We start from the raw sequence: 12,286 nt of genomic DNA on the forward strand, positions 1-12,286 counted from the left end.
AATTATGTGGCATGGTAGTCTGTGTTGTGTATGGTAACCTCAGGTTTAGTCTCCCTCGTTTCCATAGAAACTCAACTATGAACTCAGTGAGGCAAAAAAAGAAGGAATCACTGACGAGCACTTGTGGACCTAGTAAGAGGCATGAGCAGAGCCACTGGAAATATGAGACTGTTTGGCTGCACTGACTTTCACACAGTTATACATTGTCTGCATTAGCCACATAATTCATCATCTGCTCCCTAATCTGCAGATTTGAACAAAAAAAGCCTTGTTTCTAGCTCAAACGGCTCAAACATGACCAAAAATACAGCAACACGTGTTAAAGCGTGGTGGAAGGCCCTTTGCAAACCTAGAATGGTCACCTGTTACTTAATGCTAAATGTGTGTGTTACATTGGTACTAATGGTGTGCAAGCCACACTTGCTTCTTTCTGCACCCCTTTTGCCTTTTTCTGTATCCCTCTTCCCTCTTTGTGCAATATCTCTTGCCTCTTTCTGCACCACTCTTGCCTCTTTCTGTATCTCTGTTCCTTCTTTCTTCACCACCCGTCTTGTCTCTTTCTGCACCCTTCATGCCTCTTTCAGCACCTCTCTTGCCTCTTTCTGCATCCCTCTTTTTTCTTTCTGTACCTCTATTGCCTCTTTCTGCACTTTTCTTGCCTGTTTCTGCACCCCTTTTGCTTCTTTCTGCAACTCAGTGGCTTCTTTCTGCCCTTCTGTTGTCTCTTTATGCACCTTTCCTGCCTGTTTCTGAACCTCTCTTGCCTCTTTATGTACCTCTGTTGCCTCTTTCTGTACGTCTACTGCTCTTTTTACACCCTCTGTGCCTTTCAGCACCTCTGTTTCCTCTTTCTGCACTTCTCTTCCTTCTTTCTGTATCCCATTTGCCTCTTTCTATACCTCTCTTGCCTCTTTGTGCATCCCTCCTACCTTTTGCTGCATCCCTTGCCTCTTTTTGAATCTCAGTTGGTTCTTTCTGCACTGCTCTTGCTTCTTTCTGTACCTTACTTGCTTCTTTCTGCACTTCTCTTGCTTCTTTAAGCAATTCTCTTGCCTCTTTCTGCTCTTCTCTTACTACTTTCTGCACCACTCCTGCCTCTTTCTGTACCTCTGTTGCTTCTTTCTGCATGTCTCTTGCCTCTTTCAGCACCTCCGTTGCTTCTTTCTGCACTTCTCTTCCTTCTTTCTGCACTCCTTGTGCTCCCTTCTGCACATCTGTTGCTTCTTTCTGCACTTCTCTTGGTTCTTTCTGCACTGCTCTTCCCTCTTTCTGTATCCCTCTTGCCTCTTTGAGCACCTCTTTTGCTTCTTTGTGCACTTCTCTCTCCTCTTCCTTTATCCCTCTTGCCTCTTTCTGCACCTCTGTTGCTTCTTTCTGCACTTCTATTGCCTCTTTCTGCACCTCTCTTGCTTCTTTCTGCACCTCACTTGCTTCTTTATGCAACCCTCTTTTCTCTTTCTGCACCGCTCTTGCCTCTTTCTGTACCTAAATTGCCTCTTTCTGTACCTAAATTGCCTCTTTCTTCACCCTTCGCACTTCTTTCAGCACCTCTGTTGGTTCTTTCTGCACTTCTATTGCCTCTTTCTGCACCTCTGTTGCTTCTTTCTGCACTTCTCTTGCCTCTTTCTGCAACTCTGAGTTAGAGGTAGTTTTAATCCCCCTGCCCTATTATGTACTAGGGCCTTACAGGGGACGTCATGCTAATCACAGAGGTACCCTAACCCATAGTGTACCCTAGTGTATGTAAGTGTTTTCACTGTATTGTAAGTGCCTTTCAGCATAGCACTGGCTCCAGGCCTGTTTAGTCAGAGTCAATTACCACCAGTACCCATCAGCAAAAAGTTGGGGGCACAGGATGACTTTGCAACAAGACCTCTTTCTGCTCCTCTGTTGATTCTTTGTACACATCTCTTGTTTCTTTCTGCGCCTTTCTTCATCTATCAGGACTTTTGCCTCTTACTGCATTTCTCTTGCTTCTTTCTGTGTATTCCTTCCTCTTTCTGCACATGTCCTACCTTTGTAGGTATAGTTATACATTAGCATTTAAAAAACCTTTGAAATTCACTGGAAAAAAACAAAGGTTTCATGGGTGTTATAGTTAGAAATTGGCATTTAAAAAATATTGAAATTCACAGAAAAAAAACATAGGTTTCAGGGATGTTATAGTTAGAAATTAGCATTTAAAAAACCTTAGCAATTCACAAAAAAAAACACAGATTTCAGGGACATTATTGTTAGTTGAACATTTCACTCGAACAAAACAAGAGAAATTTGGCCGTTATAGTTAGTTGGGCAAACTATAACTTACGCCCCCGCAATGCACTGCTGTTGACAACACAAATTACATCATTCATGACATGGTCAGTGACATCACTGATAACATCTCAAATGACATCACTGATGACATCATCCACATGATAATCTGATGCACCTCCTCACATCCTAATATAACCTTTGATACACCCACTCTAAAATACAGACTACCATTTCTGAAACCATAGACACACCAATACTAGTTACAACATACACACTCACTGATTCCTAGGTCTACACACACATCCACTCATTCACCTAAACAGTCACTCATACATGCAGTCACTCATCAATACAGCCACTCATCAATACAGCACTATCATATGTATCCAGATACCCAGGCACTCACAAACTGCCACTCGTCCATAGTTACTCACACACCTACTCAGTCATGCAAAGAATCAACCACACTCCCACTTACTCACCTATACAGTCGTACACACACTACCTCACTTATTCATATAGATACTAACACATACTTACTCTCTTATACAATCAAAGATACAAGCACACACTCATCCATACAGCCACTCACACAATCACTCACTCTCACATAGATATTTATATACTCCAACACTCACATATACTGCCTTTCACATATGTAGTTACTCACACCAGTACCACTGAGACATCCATTCACTCACTAACACACCCAACAACACCCTCACCCACCCATACAGCCCTTCACACATGCACTCTTGAACCCATGCAGCCAGTGAATCACCCAGTCACACATCTATACGCAGAGTCACAGTCCCCCTACCCACCCACCCACACAGACACTCAGGCACCCATACAGATATTCAGACAACCAATATACACACTCATGTAGCTACTCACCAACCGATGCAGCTGCTTACACACCAACTGACAGGCTGTTACAGACATTTACACAGTTTACTCACTAACCCATGCATTCAGTAAGACACATTTAATCACTCACTTATACAGTCAGTCACACACCTACTAAATCATCCATTCAGACACTTATACACCCACTCATTCTTCAATACACCTTGGTGCACATATATATATATATATATATTACCTACTGGCGGTCGCCAGTAGGTATATATAGTTAGGATTTTTTCTCTATGGGTTTTTTGAAAATTCTATGTCTAATAACTTTGGCGTTTGTGGACGGAATTGGCTGAAATTTTCAGGAAAATGGCACATTTTGTTTCCGAGCAGCCCTTGAAAATTTGGGGGGGTTCGTCCAGTGGGGGCCGAGAAAAAAGGGGGGTCCCAAAACGTGTTTTTAACATTGAGTTTTCCATAGGGCGGTTGGCCTCACTTTTAGCCCGAACGGCTGAAGGGATTTGCACGAAACTTGGCAAAATTGTAGGGACTGGTAGCCCGATGTGCCTTTTGTAGGTCTCAATATATGTGCTCCAGTGGATTTTGAGAAATTAACGTTTAAAAAAAGATATATATCTGTAACAGCGGACCGGGCAGCGCACTGGTTCGCGGACTTTTCGCGCAACGGAGCTTTGTGAAGCGAAGCTGATTGGTTCTCCGGCGTCTGTCAACATTCCAAACAGTCCGTAGCGGCCGCCATCTTGTCTCTCGGTAGGATCGAGAGACAAGAGGAGGTCAAAACAAAGGCGGAAATAACTATAAGGGGGCATAGTAGATCCTCGCTGACCCCCTAGGTTTGATGTGGAGGTTTTAAAAGGGCCCCGCGGGGCAAAAAAAAATAATAATAATAATAATCGAACGGCTGAATGGATTTGCACGAAACTTGGCAAAATTGTAGGGACTGGTAGCCCGATGTGCCTTTGCTAGGTCTCAATATATGTGCTTCAGTGGATTTTGAGAAATTAACGTTCAAAAAAAGATATATATCTGTAACAGCGCACCGCTTCGCGTACTTTTCGCGTTACGGAGCTTTGCGAAGCGAAGCTGATTGGCTCTCCGGTGTCTGTAAACATTCCAAACAGTACCTAGCGGCCGCCATCTTGTCTCTCGGTAGGATCGAGAGACAAGAGGAGGCCAAAGCGAAGGGGCAAATGACCATAAGGGGGCATAGTAGATCCTCGCTGACCCCCTAGGTTTGATGTGGAGGTTTTAAAAGGGCCCCGCGGGGCAAAAAAAAAAAAATAATAATAATAATCGAACGGCTGAATGGATTTGCACGAAACTTGGTAAAATATTAGGGACTGGTAGCCCGATGTGCCTTTGCTATGTCTCAATATATGTGCTTCAGTGCATTTTGAGAAATTAACGTTCAAAAACAAGATATATATCTGTAACAGCGCTCCGCTTCGCGGAGATAAAATTATATCTGTATTACCTAGCTGTTGCTAACACCAGTTAGCGACGGCTAGTAGGAGATAGCGACCATCTTGGGTCCCACTTTGCATGTGAGTGATATTTATCACTAATGACATGCAAAGTGGGCATGCCAAGATGTTAGCGACTGGAAACAGTCGCTAACATCGCTATCTCCTATTATCAACTTTTGGAAATATTCGAGATAAGCGCGAATATCTCCAAAAAGTAACAGCTGCCCTGAGCAGTTCTTAGCCATGTTATCCAATGGGAGGTGGATAACATGGCTAAGAGCATTAGCTCGGTAATGCATGAATATCGCGGAGTTTTCAGCGATATTAATGCATTGCGCTCGTTTTTTATCGTATTTGCGATAAACCTTGATAATAGCAAGGTTTATCTGCGATAATTTCTGACGGTAAAAAAATCTTTGCAATGCATCGTTAGGGATAAATATCGCTTAACTTTGGTAATATGCCCCAACGTCTGTTAACGTTCGATTCGAAGGAAATCAGGAATTGTTGAAAAACATTGTGTGCGCCATCTTGTCTTTTTTCAAATGCTACACTTTTGTCGTGCACGGCAGCCATTTTAGATGCCTTGACCAGACCCACTCTGTGCACGCTGTCGATCCTTAGCATGGCTCCCCACCCTCGCAAGCATCTCACCCAGGCAGTGGTCACCCCCGCTCTCTGTCTTATGCATGGGTAATAAACCTCCCCCCATCTGCGCTGCTCTTCCCTGAGAATCACACCCTGTGCCCGCCCGACACCTCCCTTTCGCCCTATTCACTACCGCACCCTCTGACACTCCTTTTCCTCTGTGTCCGATTGTCCAGGCCGGTCCTAGGCTATCAGCTAGCCCTGCAGATGTAGTTTATGGCCACAGCTGTAAAGAATCACCCCTCTTCAAAGGAGTTATAGTAGATCAAGGCCCACACTCGATGAGATCCGTCACAGCAGAAGCGTTGCTATTATCTGAAAACCATCCTGTATTGTGATTGGGGAGGGGACCGAGCGTGAAGCGGAAGATTCCAGGGATGACTCTTTGTACATCAAAGTTTTTACAATTATGTGTCACATTAAAAATATATAGCACTCCGACAAAGTAGTAAGATTATAAAACTTTAATAATTTATAAATATATACAAGAAAACAAAAATAGTAATAACATATAAACATTTTTAGAGAAAAACAACGAAGTAGCGGTCGGCTGTGCGAATAGTCCCAACGCAGCACAACGTCCAGATTTCCGGCGTGGGGCGTCGCGGGGGGTGGGTCATCAGTAGCAAACTGTTGTGCGAATAGTTCCAAGGCAGCAGAACGCGCCGAAATCTAGATGACACGAAAGTGATGTCTAGTAAGTTGCCACCCAGCAAATAACAGCGTGGGGCGTCGCGGGGGGTGGGTCATCAGTAGCAAACTGTTGTGCGAATAGTTCCAAGGCAGCAGAACGATGGCACCAAGGTGATGTCCAGTAAGTTGCCGCACTGGTTTTGGTATCCTACAATGCTGCTCCGAATAACGGCGTGGAGCGCCCCGGGGGAGGCGGCGTGAACGGGCCTCTCCAGGTGGAGTCTCATCTGTTTTAGTGGGGCGCCCCTTTACCGTTTCAGTTGCCATTCCGTCCGCTTTTGGTCCACTGTGTCAAAATCCGCCATTCAGCTGAGTTGCGCCCACTCTTGCGGTGCAGCGATAGGCGGCTGCCACAGGACTCTCAAAATGGCGGCAGGCTCTTTCCTTTTTGGGCGTGGTCCACTGAAATGGCCCTGGGACACCTTGGAAATCGGACGCTTGTCTGCTAGGTCTTGGACCCCATTCTCGAAAGCGTCCCCTCCGCCTTGAGAATTCATCAAAAGTTTTGGGGGCCCCGACTCCTGCAGGCTTCTGGTGGGGAGCGGCTGCCATGATTGCTCGCGGAATGACCACGACGGAGCTACGAGATGGTGGTGCTCTCATGCTGACGCCAGTTTAGTCTGAAACATCCAGAAACAAGGTGGGGCTTTCATCGTTTGGGGGAAAAAAAAAGTTTTCATCCAATGAAAAGTGTTGTTTTTAGGTCATATGATCAAGCCTTCCATCATTCGGAAACCAAAAGTAAAATGAACCAATGAAAAGTTTTATAAACAAGTCACATGACCTGTTATGCGGCATAGGGTATAAAATGCGGAGAAAATACGTTGGCACGTGAGGCGGCGTCAGTAGCGGACCGATGTGCGAATAGGCCGAAGGCAATACAACGCGCCAAGATCCGGATGGCACCGAGGTGGTGTCATAGTTGAGAGTTCTGAGCAGCGGTTGTAACACTGTCTGAAGCTTATTTGCAGCTGCTGCAGCTTCACTACGCGCCAAGATCCGGATGGCACCGAGGTGGTGTGTAGCAAGTTGCCGCACTGGTGTGGCCATCCTACAATGCTAAAAGTCGGCGTGGGGCGCCCCGTTGGCCTGTGAGTTTGCGTCAGTAGCGGACCGATGTGCGAATAGGCCGAAGGCAGCACAACGCGCCAAGATCCGGATGGCACCGAGGTGGTGTCTAGTAAGTTGTCGCACTTCTGTGGCCATCCTACAATGTTGAAAGTCGGCGTGGGGCGCCCCGTTGGCCTGTGAGATGGCGTCAGTAGCGGACCGATGTGCGAATAGGCCGAAGGCAGCACAACAATATTTTCTGACTGACACCACAAGGCGCTGAGATGCCAAGATCCGGATGGCACCGAGGTGATGTCTAAGTTGCGGACTGATGTGCGAATGGGGCCAAAGGCAGCGTAACAATATTTTTTGTATGGAAGATACCACTAGGCGTTGAGATGCCAAGATTCGGATGGCACTGAGGTGATGTCTAGCAAGTTGGTGTGGTCATCCTACAATGCTGAAACTCGGCGTGGGTCGCCCCATTAGCCTGTGAGATGGCGTCAGTAGCGGACCGATGTGCGAATAGGCCGAAGGCAGCACAACGCGCCAAGATCCGGATGTCACCGTGGTGGTTTCATAGTTGAGAGGCACTTCATCTGCAGTGGGGCGCCGAGATCCGGATGGCACCGAGGTGATGTCTAGCAAGTTGCTGTACTGGTGTGGTCATCCTACAATGCTGAAACTCGGCGTGGGTCGCCCCATTAGCCTGTGAGATGGCGTCAGTAGCGGACCGATGTGCGAATAGGCCGAAGGCAGCACAACGCGCCAAGATCCGGATGTCACCGTGGTGGTTTCATAGTTGAGAGGCACTTCATCTGCAGTGGGGCGCCGAGATCCGGATGGCACCGAGGTGATGTCTAGCAAGTTGCTGTACTGGTGTGGTCATCCTACAATGCTGAAACTCGGCGTGGGTCGCCCCATTAGCCTGTGAGATGGCGTCAGTAGCGGACCGATGTGCGAATAGGCCGAAACAGCACAACGCGCCAAGATCCGGATGTCACCGTGGTGGTTTCATAGTTGAGAGGCACTTCATCTGCAGTGGGGCGCCGAGATCCGGATGGCACCGAGGTGATGTCTAGCAAGTTGCTGTACTGGTGTGGTCATCCTACAATGCTGAAACTCGGCGTGGGTCGCCCCATTAGCCTGTGAGATGGCGTCAGTAGCGGACCGATGTGCGAATAGGCCGAAGGCAGCACAACGCGCCAAGATCCGGATGTCACCGTGGTGGTTTCATAGTTGAGAGGCACTTCATCTGCAGTGGGGCGCCGAGATCCGGATGGCACCGAGGTGATGTCTAGCAAGTTGCTGTACTTGTGTGGTCATCCTACAATGCTGAAACTCGGCGTGGGTCGCCCCATTAGCCTGTGAGATGGCTGTTCTTTGGATTTGGGCCTGGTCCACCAAAATGGCCCTGGGACACCTTAGAACTCGGACGCTCGATTTTTTTTTCCTTTCCTGTACATGCAAAAAAAGGTAAATGCCCGGTACGTTACACGCTTCATCTGCCACGATGAACTCTCCAGAGGAACCGAAAAAAAATATAGTTGTGGTAACTATACCATGCATCGTCATATGGAGAGGTGGCACCAATTAATTATAGTGCTGCATAAAAGAGAGATTTGGAGGAGAACCCCTGACCTGCTAGTACATTCATCAAAGAAGTGGCACTGAGAGCTTCAGAGGCAAGGGAAACGGTCCCAAATATTTAGAAGAACTTTGGAAAGATTAAAATGACATGTTTAGATTGTGGCAAATTAATTTCATGTGGACAGATGAGTGTTACTCTAATAAATACAGCATATGAACATCATCATAGTCGATGGTTGGTAGAGACATTTTGACTATATCCTGGACCTGCCCGTCCTCGCCCAAAATGGCGCCAGAATAAATGGGACTCGTAACTCCTTGTTGTGTACTGGTTGCAGAACCTTGAAATCACGAGATACGTATGCAGTTTTGAAGCACATGGCGGGCGGGGACGAGAATTGATTGAATATTTCGACATCCCTATTGATATTAAGTTCTGATGTGTTATTGATTACTGTACTGTTGAAAGTTCGAATTAACGTCACCCATGGTACTTGCCCGCAAATGTATATCTAGATAATTTTATTGTAACTGGCCCTGTCGTATTTTAATTATAAAATGTACGTCCACCGATTCCGTAACTGTTAGACACCTTAGTTCTTGCAACCTAATGGCCCGCCCGTTACGTTCCTCTACAGTGTAAATGTCTATTCATCATATACGATTACAGTTTGCTCTGTGGCAGGCCCACGTGGTTATAGGCTCGTATTTGTATAATGAAATTTTCTCAATAAAGGTTTTTAAAAGAAAACATGGTAGTAGTATATACATTGGTAAAGTTTTTAATAATAGTGACTGTTTTAGAATCATTAAAAGGCAAGTGAAATAAAGCAGACCAATTACATGAAGGGTAAAAGGTATAATACGAAGGAACGCAGTAAAGATAAATGGTCAAGGGCTGTTGTGTTTTCTATTCCTGCAACATAAAGTGATCGATAAGAATCTCATATTCAGGCGTATCGGCGACTAAGACAGCAGGTCGACCCTCTTTTGCTCAACGGCTCCGTCATGGGACGAAGAAACGCTCTTTTTCTCGAAAAAAGAATATATTTTACTTGCAGGACAGTTGTAAAATTTCCGGGAAAGTACATTAGCCTGGAACATTATAACATATATTTAAGAAAAAATAATGTTCGGAAGTAATGAAAAGCGTAATTTTTAGGTCATATGACCAAGCCTTTCATCATTACAATAAGAAAAGTAAAATGAACCAATGAAAAGTTTTATTAACAAGTCACATGACTTGTTATGCTTACGTTACGCGCTGCGCGCCCCGGATGACTTCCGGATGCGCTAACGCGGCGCGTCATATGACGCATTACGCGACAACGCAGGTACAGAATATAGTCAAAATGTCTCCACCAACCAGCGGTCGGAACACAACCCCTTTCAGCAGGCTAAATAGTTCTGTTAAATGACAACAGAAGGGACAGGCAACAAGAACCATCAGTCAAAGAGGGGAGAGCTAGTTCTTCTCTACCGGGTTACATTGGGGCGCTACCGGAACTGATCGAATTGGTAGTCTACAGTGTTTCTGGATGTTTCAGACTGAAGCTGGGGTTAGCATGAGAGCAGCACCATTTCGTAGCTCCGTCGTGGTCATTCCGCAACCAATCATGGCAGCCGTTCTTTATCGTTATTTTGGGCGGGGTGGGTGGCGGAGCCGAGCTGTTTTGCAGCCATCATTGTGTGGAGTTCAGTTCATCTCACTAGTTTTGTATTTGTCATGAGGGGTTGTTCCTAATGTTTCTATTTTAGCGAGGTCAAAAAGAGATCCCATTAGTGGCCTACTGATTTTGCTCGATTCCTTTTCTTTTTTTTTTACACGATTTTTCGTTATCTGCAAAGACTAAACAGAGTATTGCGACTCTGTGTTTGTTTGTAAATAGAGAATGAACCAAAGAGAACTAATTCTAAAACAGTAAATACTTGGATAACAATCAATCAAATGGAGAGAGAAGCAGGCACGACGGATTACAATGGGGGCAAAGACCTGCGTTAACTACCGTTCACTATCTGCAAAGAGAGAGTACTCCTAATAGAAATGAGGGGGGGGGGCACCATTCAAAGCAGATCAGTGTGCATAAACACGAAAATGTTTTCACTTACCACGTACTTGACATTCGACAGCTTATGATATTTGCTATTAAAAAACCATTGAAATTCACTGAAAAAACCATAGGTTATAGACCATATATAGTTAGGAATTAGCATTTACAAAACCTTGAAAATTCACTGAAAAAACCATAGGTTATAGACCATATATAGTTAGGAATTAGCATTTAAAAAACCTTATTTTACTCACACAAAACCATTGAAATTCCATATATAGTTAGTTGCACTAACTATATATCGCGCACCTGCAATCCACTGCTGATCATGTCACATATTACATCATTCATGACATGGTCAGTGACATCACTGATGACATCACTGATGACATCTCAAATGACATCACTGATGACATCACTGATGACATCTCATTTGACATCATTCTTGTGCTAATACGATAAACCTCTTCAGACTCTAATATAACCTTAGATACACTCAGTGTATACAGACACTCACACACTTCCACTCATCCATGGAGTTACTCACACACCCAGTCAGTCATGCAAAGAAACAATCTCATCTCCATTTCTTCAACTATACAGTTAAACACACCTTACTTATTGAAACATATACTAACACATATTTACTCTCTTATACAATCCCTGATACAATTTCACAATGATCGATACAACCACTCACTCATTCGGTGGCTCTCATGCACAGTTATTTATATATGCCAACTCTCACATGTACTGTGTTTTACATATGTACTTACTATGACATGTAGCATTGAGATATCCATTCACTCATCAATACACTCATGCACACAGTCAACTGCCCATGTAGCTGTTTCCACATGCACTCTTGAACTCATACACCTAGTGAATAAACTGTTCACACATCTATGCATAGAGTCACACACCTTCCAGCCACCCCCACACAAACTCAATCTCCCATAGAAATACTTGGGCAAGCAATTAATAACACATATAGCCTCTCGTATAGCTAATGATCAACACATGCAGCAGTTTACAGAACAACAGACATAATGATGCACAAATTAAGACAGTTTAGTCACTAACCCATGCATTCAGTGAGACACATTTAATCACTCACTCATACAGTCAGTCACGCACCTACTAAATCCTTCATCCAGACACTTATACATCCACTCATTCTTCAATATGTAAGATATATTTTAACTTTACAGAAACATACAGTCACTGGATGTTGTCATCAGTGATGTCATCAGTGATGTCATTTGAGATGTCATCAGTGATGTCATCAGTGATGTCACTGACCATGTCATGAATGATGTAATATGTGACATGATCAGCAGTGGATTGCAGGTGCGCGATATATAGTTAGTGCAACTAACTATATATGGAATTTCAATGGTTTTGTGTGAGTAAAATAAGGTTTTTTAAATGCTAATTCCTAACTATATATGGTCTATAACCTATGGTTTTTTCAGTGAATATATCATATATTTAAACTTCACAGAAACACACAGTCACTGGATGATATCAGTGATGTAATTTGAGATGTCATCAGTGATGTCACTGACCATGTCATTAATGATAAAATATGTGACATCATCAGCAGTGCATTGCCGGTGCAGAGTTATAGTTAGCTCAAATAACTATAACAGACAA

The 12,286-nt window shown here is 44.4% G+C and overlaps 1 protein-coding gene across 2 annotated transcripts in view; it reads right to left on the bottom strand.

Annotated features, from left to right (window-relative positions):
* Window positions 1-12,286, bottom strand: part of FGGY (FGGY carbohydrate kinase domain containing) — a 2,115,431-nt gene that overhangs the window by 557,742 nt on the left and 1,545,403 nt on the right. The gene's annotated exons all lie outside the window — the stretch shown is intronic.

Source organism: Lissotriton helveticus, chromosome 1_2 (assembly GCF_964261635.1).
Source record: "Lissotriton helveticus chromosome 1_2, aLisHel1.1, whole genome shotgun sequence".
In the NCBI taxonomy this organism is placed as follows: Eukaryota; Metazoa; Chordata; class Amphibia; order Caudata; family Salamandridae; genus Lissotriton; species Lissotriton helveticus.